A 14,993-nucleotide genomic window follows, 5' to 3' on the forward strand; every position below is an offset into this window, starting at 1 on the left:
TATGAAGCTGTTTGTCACTGGGGTAAGCAAAGTGTGTGTGTTGGCTTGACCTGACTGACTCACCCTGTGTTTATTTGTTATACCAAAGGAGCTAAGTCAGTGTGTATAACCTAATTATGCTGAGTTTACTGCATTGGATGGCCTCTTCCAACACTCACAGCACAGCTTGTGGTACTTTTTTATCCTTTAGAAAACTGTAGCACTGAAACCTAGAACTAGAAAGGAAGTGTTTGTTTATTTGTAGCAGTTTCTTTATTCTGCCACAGGGAGAATGATGTGTGAGTAGGGAAGAGTGACCATATTTTTAAGAGCTTTTGTAGAATGAGATATGAAATATGGAAATAATTGTCGTCTTGGGATGGTGTCAGAGGAGTCTGTCATACTGCTTTGTTTTAAATTCCCTGTGATAGAAAGGGGTGTTTGTGTGCCATGCTCTTGTATACACAATGCTCTTCTCATAGTTGTCAGGTTATCATGAAAGATTCATTTCATGGCTCCCTTAGAGGTAAACACTAACATTTCACACTGGGTCAGTAATTTTTGCTAGCAATAGATTAATGCCTAAAACTTCCATGTCTGACACGTTCCCATCTGTGATGCCATAGTTTCTTACGGATGGGGAGCATAGTGAGGCCAAAAAAAAAAAAAAAAAAAAATCTCTCTTTAGGTTATCTCTGTGGGGATGCTGCTCTCTGTTTCTATGATCCTGCTGCCATTTTCCTGACTCTTTGGCGTATGGCTTTTTCCTTGGTATCCTAGCAAATGTTTTTCTAGCAAAACTAAAATTAAGAAGGTACATGTTAGCAGCAGAAAGTGGTGCACCAGTGTTGTAACTGGAATTACAGGAATGCTGTGAAGGTTTCATGCCCCATCTTCTGTCCCAAAGGGAGGGGAATATTGGAAGAGCTGCTAAGTGATAGCCTGTGAAAGGCAAGCCTTAGGCAGTCCCTTGGAAAGACTTTTAAGTCCCATGAATTGAAACAAACTGGAGGCATGGTAAACCTAGTTTTAGAGCTTTCCCTTGTTTGATTTTAATTTCAGGAAGTTGCCTGGGAGAAATCTCAAAAGCGCATTCCTGTAGATGCAAGAATAACTGTTCAAAGTGCTGGGAGATGAAACTGATGTGCAGCAATTTTTATAAGTGAGGAAATAATAGTGCAGAAGTGGGCTACCACCTGCCTGTGTTGCAGTGAAAGTATAGTAGAAGTACGGTTAACTCTTTGGTGTTGCTAAAAGGTCACCTTAGGAGAAGACAGAGAAGTAAAATCAAACTAAAGAAAGAAATATACGATAAAACTGTGAAGGAATATATGGATGTATATATTATGGAATATTATGTATATATTATGGAATATATGGATGTATATAAGAGAAGAAGCCTTCACTTTGATTGTTGATTGCAACTATTGTTGCAATTAAATCTTAGTATTGAGCATTTATTTGCCTAATTATTTCATGTGTCTTTGTTTGCCAGCATATTGTTGGGTTTCACTCTGTTTATTGCATTTTGTTTCTCGTAAAAATAAACAAGAAAATAAGAGTAGTTATCCTCATTCTGTATGCTGCTTACTGTCTTAAAAGAAACACAAAACCAGAGAAAAGGGGTAGCAACTGAAAAGTCTTCTTTTCTCTCTTGTGAGGAGCAACTTCTGTCCCCAGGTTCTTTGCATCCAGAAACAGCCAAGCACAGTGCAGGTCATCTAAGTGAGGTCATAGACTTTCACAGATGCACCGCAGAAGAAAGGACTTGCATTAAATAACTACTCAGTGATTTATGTAAATGGCATTACAATACATTTGATAGACAATTACTCTCTCTTTTTTTGTTCTCTTCTTAATGTTTTTTCCTTCAGCAAGGAAGTCTGTTTCTTTAGTGTGAGTACTGTGTGTATGCGTGGGTGAATCCAAGAGAAAAATGTGAATAAACTCCATGTCAGTAGTTGTGCTTTTACTAAGTGGATGCTCAAGCTCTCTTCTGGGATAAATTTAGTTGGAAAGTAGTGTCCACTATAGTCATCATTTGAGTATCATTCTAGGAGAATTCTTTTCAGAGAACTGCAGCTTCAATCATAATTTGTTTTCTGTACCCTTGCTTATTACTAGGGATAGGGGCAAGTGTAGTAGTGAGACATAACATGTGAGTTTGGATAACATAATGGATTTCTTTGAAAATTCTACCACTTCTGAATAGTTTTTGTTATTGAAACAAAACACCTGGTGGTTCTAGATTGTATGGTGCTGTGCATGAAAGTAGCATTGCAAGCTAGAATAGTAAACAGTGTTAAAAAAAAACAACAAGCCAACAAAGCCCTGAAAAGCAGAAGAGTTAATCAAGAAAATCCACATTGCATCCGATCCAGATTCTAGAAAGGAGCGTCTCTTGTCCTTAGTTTATTTTTTCCCTTAGAATAATTAGTTCTATTGTAAGCAAAATTGAAATGTATTTACTTTCCTGTGTGATAAGAGAAGCAGGAAACTGTCATCTTGCAAATTAATTTGTAAGCCATGATACATCGTTCTCCTTTGCAGTGATTGTACTGCTGACCAGATGTCAATTTACTTGAGCACACAGTTTTTCATCTTGATCTGGTGCTTGTGTTGGATGTATTCTATATGAAGCAGCTGTATCAGTGACTGGGGCCTGTGCATTGGACGAGGGATCCCTTCCCTTGGAGTCCCAGCCTGCTGGGAGAGGGAGCAGCTGCTCCTTGCTCACAATCCCTCCCGCCTGGGCACTGGTACAGTCGGCGCGGGGGCTGGTGGCGCAAAGCTCGGCAGAGCCGCCTGACCGCCACAGGGATGTTTACTGACCGAGGGCTGGCAGCACCTTGGAGGCACAGGAGCTTGTCTCCTGTCTCCAGTGTCTTACAAGGGGACCACTTGGAAACTAAGATGCTGGCACTGGACTTCAAGAATTCAAGGTAGGATGAGACCTAAATGAATCCCAGCCACTTTTAATTCTTTGCATGATAGTTTTCCCCCACAGACTAAAATTTAATTTCATGACTAGCACGTGTGAAGTTGTACCTCTTGTTTTCAGACTTGCTGTTATAGGAGAAGTTGAACCAAAGCTGTGACTGATCAAAGGTTTAGTCACAATCTAGTGATATTTTTGAATAAAATGAGTAATGCACCACTGCATAATTTTCTGTGTTTAGGATGTTGGCTTTAGAGAAATAAGTTAAAAGTAGGTAGTTGACATTTATCATCCCAGCTAAGGAAGAAAACAATTGATTTTAGTTTGTCACATGGGTAATTTTCAAAATACAACTAATACGAGCCTTGAGTGCAGTAGTTTTGCTGTGAAGCAAGCTTGTTATCGAGTTGTGTTACATGTGTTCTAAGAAATCTAACAACTTGGAGAAAATAATATTAAGGTAGTATTTTCCCTGTCTCTTGAGTGCTATAGGCTTCATTTTTTCCCTTTGAATAAGAGAAACTCACTTTTGGGAGGATTTCTAGCTGCCGTATTTAATCTTGTAATACACTGCAAACTGGTGTCGAGAAATCATTTATTCATTGTGAAATACAGCTTTTATTTTGGCACTATTGCCAAACAGGGCTAGAACATGAGTAATGAAGAGAAAAAACAAAAATAGTTTTGAAAGTAGTTATGGTAAATAGTAAATATACCAACCTCTTTATCGGCAATCAAAAATGAGCAAAATAAGTATAGGTTTTCTAAAATGTTGCAGCTTTTTCCCTTTATGAGAGATACCAGCTTTAATACACAAAAATATCTATGCCCACTTTGATAATTTAAAAGTGTGCCATTGAAAAAAAATTCACTGGAGAACTGGAGGAATCCATTCAATTGAGTAATTAATATTGCTTTTAAAGTCTGCAGTTTTAGTCTGCTTTGTAGGTTTGTGTTTTTTCTTGTTAAGTGTTTATTTTGTGGGGGTGTTTTGTCTTTCTCCTCTTTTGTTTTTTCCTGTTTAATCCTTTATCTGACACATTCAGTGCTGGAGATGGAAACCTTGTAGATCTCATGGGCTACTTCTAAATCCAAACAGTTCAGTCCTGCCTTGGATCTGTCCCAGGCTTTCTCTGCAAGACAGTGTTCTGGGAGCAGCAGTCTCTTCTGTTACTGAGGAGCTAGAGCTGTTTTCTATAAGGAAAGGTCCACAATCAGCTCTTTTGTCTTTGCTCCATGTGAGGCTCCTGAGAAGTGTTTCCATGTGCAGTCTGGTGGAGCTGGATCCAAAACCACCCTGGGAGCCCAGGATGTTAATCTAGCTCTGCCTGCAATCCTCAGGAAGACTGAAGATGAGACTGAGAGAGGTTGAATTGCTTTTATCTGCAATTTGTGACTGTAATCCCCAGAGGATCTTCTGCCATCCAACAAGGAGGAGGAGAAGAGTGGGAACATGAGGAGAAAAGGCAGTACTTTTCTCCCATTGTTACAATACTTGCTTAGTTACACAAAGCATAGGAATCTTTACTGGTTTTCCCACTGGTGGTGCCTCTTATGAGGAGCAGCTGAGGGAAGCGGGATTGTTTAGCCTGGGGAAAAAGAGGATGAAGAGGACCTTACTGCTCTCTGCAACTACCTGAGAGGAAGTGCTAGTGAAGTGGGTGTCCATCTTCTGTGCCAAGTAACAGGATGAGAAGAAATCACAGAATCATTAGGGCTGGAAAGGACCTCTGGAGTCATCCAGTCCAACCCTCCTACCAAGGCAGGGTCACTTGTAGCAGGTGACACAGGAGCACATCCAGGTGGATTTGAAATGTCATCAGAGACGTAGACTCCACAACCTCTGTGGGCAGCCTGTTCCAGGGCTCTGCCACACTCAGTGTGAAGAAATTCTTCCTCCATGTTGAGGTGGAACTTCTTGTGTTTTAGTTTATGGCCATTGCTCCACTTCCTGTCACTGAGCACTGCCAGAGAGTCTGGTACCATTCTTTGGGCACCCATCTTTGTGGGCGTTAATGAGATGCCCTTCAGTCTTCTCCAGACTATACAGGTCCAGCTTCCACAGTCCCTCCTCACATGAGAGGTGATCCAGATCACTCATTGTCTTTGTGTCCCTCCTCTGTACCCTCTCCAGTAGCTTCTTGTCTTTCTTGTCTGAAGGAGCTCAGAATTGAACACAGCACTCCAGATGTGGCCTCACCAGGGCTGAGTAGAGGGGCAGGATCACTTCCCCCATCTGTCAGATGCACCCCAGAATCCCACTGGCCCCAGCCATCAAATATCCTCAAGTTGTGCCATGGAAGGCTTTGATTGGATATTAAGAAAAAGTTCTTCACAGAAGGGATTATCAAGCACTGAACGAGGCTGCCCAGAGAAGGGGCTGCTCCAGTCATCATATTTAAAAGATGTGCAGATGAGGCAGTTGGGCACATGGTTTAGTGGTGGACTTGGCAGTGCTGGGTTAGAGGTTGGACTTGATGATCTTAAGGGTCTTTTCAAGCCTAAGTGGTCCTTTGGTTCTGTACTGTATGGTATGCAGATCTTGATTCCAGTGGAGCTCAGTGGATGCCTTTGGAGCATCCTAATTTCAGGCAGAAGATAACATGTATTTCTGCTGCTTTTCCATTAATCTCTGGAATTGCTGATTATAAGGTCTTGGGCTGTTTTATTTTGTTTTGCACTTAGAAATACTATGAACATGCAGCTTAAAACATTGGGATTATTCACCCTTACTTACTTCCTCTTGCTTCAAAAATAAACAAGCATTTGTGCCCAGCCTTTAATGCTGATTTAAATGCAGATACGCTGCTGGTTTTGTTACAATCTTTCTGCTTCGATGGTAGCAGAGAGAGGAATTTTATTACATCAGCCAAACATGTGCTGGTAGGATAATTTTGTTGTTTTTCTTATCTGTGTTGTTAGAAACAAGGGTGGCTCTATGGAGACAGATTTTACAGGTAATGGACTTCTACTTACTGCTCCTTCATATGCAAATTTCCTAAAGGCAGAAGAAGTGTTTTCTTTTTGGTTGGTTTACATGGCTGCAGGAAGTTTTTGCTTTAGATTTCTGTTGAGAAGAAAACCCACTACCACCACCACCACAAATGGGGACCGTGCTCCTGTTAAAAAAATTCGGTGGCTTTTTTAGCTAAATGTGAGAACCGTGCTTAGGGTCACTATTGTCATTACTGAACATGTCCTGTTTGGTACTTCTTTGCCTCCTGCATGGCCTTACTGTGAGGATATACAGGCTCTCTCCTGTTCCAGTTTCGCTGGTTTCCTTCCCCATCTTCCCCACCGCACCCTCCCACTCCCCATTACTTGGAAAGGTGAATAGACCAAAGCACTCTTCCCCGTTCTTGATGGTGGCTCATTGTTTCACTATTGGTTCGAATGCAATAACTTTCCTAGGAAGGCTTTTTTACTTTGCTTGTTTACTGTGAAGGCAAGAGCCACTCTCCAGAGCAGTGTTATTATTCCTCTGCATTTGTTGATGTCTGCATTCCAACGAAGCACACGCTTGTCTCCTCAGATGCCAGATTATTTTGCATTTTTGTTTGTTTTTCTGTGCGTGTCCCCTACCCTCTCATCCTCTCACCCCTTTTTTGTTTTCTAGGGGCTTCTTAGCAGAATTTTCTCTCCTGAATTCATGGTTTAGTCATTGTCCTGCATTTCGGGACTTCAACCTAAAATTTCAGTTCTGCTGTATGTCCAATGGGCTCTAACTAGTATCCTGTTTGTCCAGTTAAAGCAAATCAGTTTATTTAGGCCTTTTGAAAACAAAACAACTCAAAACAAGAAAACCAGCATTCACAGATGCTCAAGATATTTTTCCATGGAACACGTCAAGAATTCAATTAGAAGTTGCTCTCAAAGATATTGAGGAAGCAAATAGTCTGTTCTATTTTAGTTTGAGTTTTTTAACAAGTTGTTACCTATCTTTGAGGTATTCTGTGTATTTTTTCTGATGCTGCATAGGTTAGTTGGTTCATAAGCTTCCGATAAAATGTTTCAATTGATTCCTCCATTTCAGGTAATTTTGCTGAGCTGCAAATGTTCCTGAGATGTTACAACTCTGCCAGCATATGTTAAAAATGAAAATGATGTTTCAGTATTTACTTTTTCTTGATGTGTTTTTCAGCTCCAGATGTTTATAGCAATATTGAGGTTTGCAGGATAATATGAGTTTGCTTATCTACTGTCTTGTCAACCAGCAGGTGGAAATGGGGGTCATTCCCACCTCAAATATCCAGTTACACAGTTCCAGATTAACATTAATCTGACAAATTATAGGTTCCAAAACTAATCTGCTGGGTTTATAATGTATGCATACTGGTTACACTGAAGAACAGAATTTCTGTTCCCTCAGTCCAAAACCTGTTAACTTACTAGGCATCATTTTTCTATAAATAAGTGTTTCAAAAATACATGTTGGTGAGCAATGTCTCTATTTTTGTCATGTTTTGTGTCTGCTTCAGCTAAGTTGGACTTTGCTTCTGCCTGTCAGGATTTTTGTATTACACATATTTTTGTCTCCTTGGTTAGCATATTCTTCTGGTAAAAAAATGTCCTTTGCATTCCTTGAGTAGAGGAGGAATTGTATGTCCAGAGCTAGTTCAGACTTTGCGGCACTCAGAGCTGGATTGCCAGCTTTGAGACCACACTGGAACAGGTTAGAGGAGTGGAGAAAATGTCTCAGTGGTATGATTGCACAAGCAGGGGCAAATGGTTTCTTGGAGCCTGGATGTCTATGAATGAACCACCTGAAGGTGCTAATCCAGTGTCTCCTTTCTAACATAATACCTGCATAGAGCCCTATACTTTGAACTTCACTGTAACTGATGATTAGGGGTAATGAAGCATGCAAGAGTGACTTATTTTCTGGAATGACTATTTCTCATCTCATAAAGTAGAAAGGTTTCTTTTACACATGAAGAGTTTGGTTGGTCCTCAGCCCTGCAATGGCAATATATTTCTGCCATGAACAAATTATTCAAAACCTTTTTCTGGTGTAAATATTGTCTTTTTTCTCCAACCTAAGCAGATACCATGGAGCAATTTTGAGGTATGGAATTTTCCACCTTCTTTGATGGCTAGCAAACCTAAACTGTTTTTTTGGAGATCAGATCTGCGTTTATATGCAGATGAGGTGGTTTAAGACTTTGCATTGAAATTCAGAGATGAAGGTGTGTAGAACCTGGCAGTCAAATATGGATTTCGGGTAGCCTTAGGGTTTGTTGGATGGTATTTCTTGGTCTTGTGAAGAGATGAAGGACCATCTGTTACAGATACCTCAAAGATGAGGTTTTCTGCTCTTCCTAGCTGGGTACAATATTCATTACATGCCATTTGGCTTCTGAAAAGTGAAAATTACTCATTCAGTTCCCGTGATGTTTTTCAAAAGCTGCTTTTAAACAAGTAGTGGATTTAGCTATTTGAATGTTTACAACAGCAGATTTACCTTTTGGTTCTCAGGATTGTGTGTGATAGTTTGAGACAAAATAAGAATTCATCTTTCATTTTAATTGAAAAAGATGTAAAGTGTAGAAAGGCAGACACCTTAAATCAACATGTCTCCAGTTTAAATAGCCTGTATTTGAGCTTTCTGGCAGTTTGCTTTTTCAGCATTTTCAATTCTTTAGCTTGGTTATCAGTTTATTACTGAGCTGAGAAAATGGAAGTCCTTAAGTCTTGTTAAAGGCTTCCTTAAAGAAAAACAGTACTGAGAATTGGGTTCCTGGTGATGACAGATCATAATGAGTGCTAAATAAAGATGTAGGAAGTGGAATTGTCATCATCCAGCCAAAAATCACGTTCTAGATGCAGTGTGGACAGATTTGTTCCTCACAGGAAAAGGTGGCACACATTTGCTTCCTTGTGCGCTGTCTCATCTTTACTCTCTGTAAAAGTAACTTGTAGTTCCCTTCTGTTTCATCAAGGTGTGAGTTTTGTACACCATCTCCAGATGTCTGTGGGCAATGATTGCAGTCACATCCTTTGCCTCCACGTGTGAATGGGTAGTCCTTCATGCCAGGTGTCTCTTGTTCTGTGCTATCGCTCTGACGCTCTGAACAATGATGTTGGAGCAGGGTCTTCAGTCCCAAGGGCATTCTGGATTGTGGGACTGTACTCCTGGTATCGAAGTTGTCTCTGCTTTTCTTGCGTGGAGATAGCAACGAAGAAAAGTGATGCTGCTTCAGCTGAGGTTTGGAGAAGTACTACACACTATTTTCAGCTAGAGTAGGTAGGATTTAATACTTTGGATTACAGGCTTTTTTTTTTTTTTTTTGGAGATGGCAGAAGTGTTTGTAGCCTGGAAATAATTTGTTGTAGTAGTGCAAGTAATTTTGGGTAATGTGGTTATTAAAGCACTAGAAAACACAGTGACAGTTATCTTCTAGATACAAGCTTTACACAGTAAGTCAGGAAAAAAATAGGCTATTTGCAGAAGTCAAAAGCAGTACTTTATTTTCTTATTTGAAAAAAATGAAGTGCAAAAAGTTGATATTACTAAAGGTCATTTTCATTTAAGTTATTAGTAAGTAAGAATATGTTCATTATTAGTCTTTAGCAAGACAGCTCTCCTCTATCCCAGCAGCATAGGTCAAAAGTATCACTGTTATTTAATTGTTGTCCTTTTACACTGAATATAAAACATTAACCTTCAAGAGGGTACAAACCACAGGAAATCTACTCTATCAGCACTTGCTATTATGTGTCATTATCATGAATAATTTGTGGGAAATCGAAGAAGACTGATAGTCCATGTTTTATAGCGTTATCTTTCTCAATAAACAGTTACTAAAGTTCTTCATATTTGTTGAAGCATTAGAATTTTTGTTTTTGCAGAGATTTCAAGGCATTAAGGTCAGATTGAGTATAAGAATAGCATTTCTAATATTGCAAATAACAGAGAAATTTGATCTTTAGCTGTCATCTGAGTGGAGTTCAGAGAACAGGAAAAACATGTCCTGAGTAAGGATAGCAAGGCTTTTTTGTTTGTTTGTTTCTTAGAGGTATTAAAGCAAAAAATAGCTGCATTGAGTTCTCAGGTTTGGATACTACCCTGTGAACTGAGACACCTCTGTAAGCAGCTCTTCAATCTATAGAAACAGACCAGTATTAGCTCTTTTTTCATCTAAAAAAGCCAAGACTGTTTTTAGGTGGTAACATAAGGTTGCTCAAGAAATTTTGAGTTTTTTCAGTGCAAAGGAGGGAAAAAGCCAAACCATACACACAAAAGTCATGACTTTGAAATAATAGTGTGACCTTGCAAATCCTTGCCTGCACACCTTCCTTAACTTCCTTAGTGATACTTAGCAATACTTAAAAGGTGGAGTGGGAGTTGGTGGTGTTTTCATGTTGGGGAGGTTTCTTAATGAAATAGTTCCCGTTTCAGCCAGATGACTGGATACTTAACAAGAGGAAACCATCGTATGGGAATAGGCACTTTTATTACTGGGGCAGAATATGAGATTTACTTCAGGCTCTCTCTTACCAGGCAACATTCCCCAAAGGCATGCGTGCCAGTTCAGTCTGTCAGGGAAAGCTCATGGCATCCCTTTCAGCAACACAGCTTGCTTGTGCATGATTTTCTTTGTGTGTGAGTAGTTGTTTTGTGTTTGGTGGCAGTACTGGTGGGGGGGAAGGGAATGGGAGGAAGTAGTTGTGTTCCTCGCTTCCCCTCCTACTGATGTTTTTGTCTACAAAGAGAATTTTTTATTCCTGCTCAGTTCTAAGCAAAAATGGATGTGTATCTAGCCAGTAACAGCTCTTTATTGTTTCTTCTGAAGGCCAGACAATGGCCTTTTGAATAGTGCATATTGATGATCATCTTCAGAATGTTAGTACTCACTGCATGGGTAGGGAATCTGAAATTCAGGAAAGAAGTAACAGACCTAGTGGGGAGGGAACTAGAAGGTGTGGAATTTACTGATCCTAATGGACTTCTGAGATTGATTATAGGAAAAATACTTAAATTTCATTTTCCTGAGGTAGTTGGGGTGGAGGTGTGTACTGGTGTCCCATTATAATCTGCAAAGAGAGAAGTTGATTCCTGTTTCACTGCTAAGTTGCTGATGTAATAACAATATAGTGCCTGGAGAAACAGGCACTTGTGACTGTAATTACTTAGCAGTTAATTATCTAGCTGCTTATTTAAATAACATCCTTTTGGAGCTAGATGCAGAGCTCAGATTTATAATAGCTGTTGTGAAAATGAGTGTGTCTCATGCAGCTTCTGTCTGTCTACTTTTTTTTGTTCACAAATGTTTTGATAGCTGTAATAGTATTACCCGTACATTATCATACCCTAACTCGTGTTAATGATTATGTGTGTGTGTTGTGTTTTTCTTGTAGTGTCTGTCTTTGAGCTTTGTAAGTTGTTGGTGTTTTCTGTAATGTAATTTATGATCGTTTTTTCAACAGCTTCCACTAACAATAGAAAACACTTTAAAATATTTTGAAGGGTAGAAGTTAGCTCTTACACTAACTCCTGTGAAACTTCTGGAGAATCTCCTGGGTTCATCCTGGAGATTCCCATATAAATTTACCAGGAAAGTTTAGAACCTTGGTGAATGGCTTTATATCAGAGCTGCTCAAATGGGTCAGCCTTGCTTATGCTCATGGGGAAATGTGCAGCCATCTGACAGCCTGTGGAAAAAAACAAAGGGCAGTTTTTAAAGTGAGGATGCTTATGCTATGCTTGCTTCATTTTTCCTCACATGGAGATTCTTCTGCTTCTACCACTAAGAGAAAACTGTAATGTTTACTACAAGAGCAGTAGTTTTATTGTGCATGTTTGTAATCTACTCATCAAGTGTCTTATTTTAGTCTTGGTCCGTACAGAACATGATGCTCTGCAACTGCCATTAATTCACATTTTTAGCTCTAGTAGCTAAAATGAGTACAATAGGCTGAAATGCTTCACACCTCCTGATAAACTACATGCCTGTCACAGTGGGGCTGCGTCATAGAACTTCCACTCACTTGGTTTGCTTTTTCAGGATAACTTCTTCAGTTTAAAAAAGCCAAACACCCAACAGCTGGTTGTCCAACTTACGGGTTCCCTATGAAGAGTGTGCCTGCTTGGACATGCTGGGGGAAGAAACTCATCAGGGCTATGTAGTAAAGAATGTGGGGCAGCAGTGGGATGTATGTGCCAGAAGAGGGAATACGAGGCAGGGAAGAGGCTCCTGTGCTGAGAACAGGTTTCTGTCCTTGCCACTTCCACAAAACTCCTCTTGAGGTTTTTGGAGCTGTCCTCTAATTGCATCTGAGCGTACTGGGTGTTTAGCTCTGAGATCACAAGCTGAGAGGAGAAGGACATCAGCTGGTCTCTCAGGGACACAACGCAAGCAAGCAGAAAGATTCAAGCGTTGCAAGATTGAGGGATTAGCTGCTCTCCAAAGCATCTTCAATTAGATACCATATTATTAGACATGATCGATTTTAGCATAAGGGAGGATGTGTGTTCATTGTGTGGATATTGAGGCTGTTGCAGTGCCTGTGCTGTGGGGCATATCTGTGAAAGGAAGTTGTGATGCATTCTGATCCCTGAGGAAATGCACTGCTGGGTGTGCAGAGCAGCCTTTCAGTCCAGGTTGTAGGAACCAAGGTGTAGCATCATGCTCAGAGGCATGAAGTAACAAAATACCAACCAGCTGCTCATAAAGCATCTGCTGAGAGGGGCAGGAGGCTCTCTGGGGACTGTAGGAACTGAGTGTGCAATTTAAGACTCTACTGCAAGGCATGTGCAGAGCCAGGCCAAGTTCAAGCTCTACCATCATTTACAAGACCGGCATTCCCTAACTTTTGAGTTTGCTTGTCTTAATTACTGTGCTGGGTGCTCGATTGTCATGTGCTGTAAACAAGCAGTTGTGAGCAGGTGAAGTGGCTGTTTTACTGAAAATACTGGAATCTTTTCATTTTTGACATTAAGGGGTCTGCCAGGTCATAATGCTGAATTCAAGTCACATGTGATGGTTGCAACTGACTGAGGATTGTGCAGATGCTTTCACTTAGAATAGGAACGTGGTTTTTTCTAGATACTTTTTGTTTATAGTAAAAGGTTTAGGTATACTGCTTTCTCTTCTTCGGGCCTAATTCTAAACAAAGAAAAGATCAGTCAAAATATTTGTACAGGACAAAATAGCAATACAACACTGTTCTTTCTCTGTGCACTTTCACATGTCTAAGATTTGGGCCTAACGCTGGAGGTCCCAGAGCTGACAGCTCTCTTCCCATAGATAATCTGTGCTGTGATAATCAGAGAAAATACCACTGGATTTGGACAGGCAGAAATAAATCACAGAAATTCTTTCAGTGTTTATGTACAATATATTTTAGATTACATTGCCTGGAGCCCACTAATAAGAGAGAAACACAGTAGGAGACAACTCTGGAATAATTCCAGGAGTAGTATCTACTTTGGAATTTGGTTACTTTTCTGAAAAAAAAAAAAAAAAAAAGGCAATTAATTGGGATGACATCATCTCCCCTCCCCTCCTCTTCCCTCCTTGTGGTGGGGAATAGACAGGAGGGACCATGACTGTGTTGAGGAAGTGAGGACTATTGTAATTGTTCTCTTTGTTTGTCATCCCTTGGAGTTAAGTGCCACGGTGGAGTTAAATAGACCAAAGCTGCGAAATGCCATTCCACTAGGCTTCTTTACACTGGGAAAATACTGTGTAACATTTCTTTGGACTTCTCTGACTATACAAAACTTGTCAGATCTATAATTACAAGTGTGTGGCTGAACCAGTGTAAATTTCTGTTGTAGGTGAGTGCTTAGGCTGAATAAAGCAATAGAATTTAAAAGAAAAATTGGTCACATGAGCAAAAGCCCACAGCCGTCATGGATTTGATGACAATATGAATTTTGGGTGGGTATGTAAGTTCTCAGCATTTTGTGAATCATAAAAAGAAATTTAAAATATTGACTTTAAAAGATTTTGTTAAAAAGAAGATGCAGAGTTTTTTCCTGCTGCTTAGACAGTGAAGATTTGGGTCTTTGAGCTCAGATGTGGCATTCTGCTATTTTACCTGTTACAGCAAGAGAAGCATCTTCAAACTGAGGAGTTTTGGAAAAGCTATGGGTTTCTGGAAGAAACTATGTTTTGTTTTTAGCTGCATGATTAATACTGATTTGAAGTGTTACTGGTGTTATTTCTTAGGGATGACATACTAAAGGACAACACTCATTTCTATCTAATTTTTTCCCAGTTGTGAAAAGCCAGTGAACATTTCCAGCATGGACTTACAGTTGCTGGCTTTAACTTAGATTAGCTTTTTTGATGACTTCTCATTTCATGAATTACAAAAATAATGGTACTAAAATGTTCATTAGCTTTAGTTCCTAATGTTTTACTATGTTTTAGTAAAATACTCGATGAATATGTTTTATGAACATGTTCCAGAAAGGTATCTTTTTCTTGGGTTAGAGAGAGAAGATTTTTCTTTTATTAATGTTTCTTATTGGTAGTTAATTGCCTTCACTTTCACAAGCATAGCTCCAGTTTGTTATTGATGTTATTTTCCTGGCTTTAGCATCCAGCCTACAGTCTTTCATCATAACTTAATCTTTGGGTTGGAGTTCTTCAGTAGTGTCTACTTTCCCTTTGTTACTCTAATTACAGCACCTTTCGAATCACCACCTCTCCTTTTATTAATTGACCCTTCATGGTAACCTCTCTTTTTGACAATTTAAATAATTAAGTTCTTTAAGTTTCTTGCTGCAAGGCATTTTCTACTCTTGAATAATTTTTACAGTTAAATTTAAGCAGTGAGATGTAGGCATTGCAATTCTGTGGAGTATTTCATGGTTGGTGGTCTTTATATATGGAGCAGCAACTGTTTTCCATGTATTCCACTTACTCCTTCCCTAACATGACTGTGGTTGTGAGATTAGTCCCTTTTGCTGCAGTGGTTACATCTGTTTAGGGATTGATTACATCTATCTAGGGATTGGTTATATCTGTTTAGGGATTTATCTGTTCTGGCCCTCACACCTCTCCTACAAGGTCCTGCCTGATAGACTTCAGTCGCACAGCTGGAAGACTTGGTCCGTGTTGTTTTG

General features: G+C 39.7%; 1 protein-coding gene across 1 annotated transcript in view; it reads left to right on the top strand.

Moving 5' to 3' along the window:
- The window catches only part of WDFY3 (WD repeat and FYVE domain containing 3), a 151,730-nt gene that overhangs the window by 34,481 nt on the left and 102,256 nt on the right, over positions 1–14,993 (top strand).

The sequence above is a fragment of the Molothrus ater genome, chromosome 4 (assembly GCF_012460135.2).
Source record: "Molothrus ater isolate BHLD 08-10-18 breed brown headed cowbird chromosome 4, BPBGC_Mater_1.1, whole genome shotgun sequence".
Lineage (NCBI taxonomy): Eukaryota > Metazoa > Chordata > Aves > Passeriformes > Icteridae > Molothrus > Molothrus ater.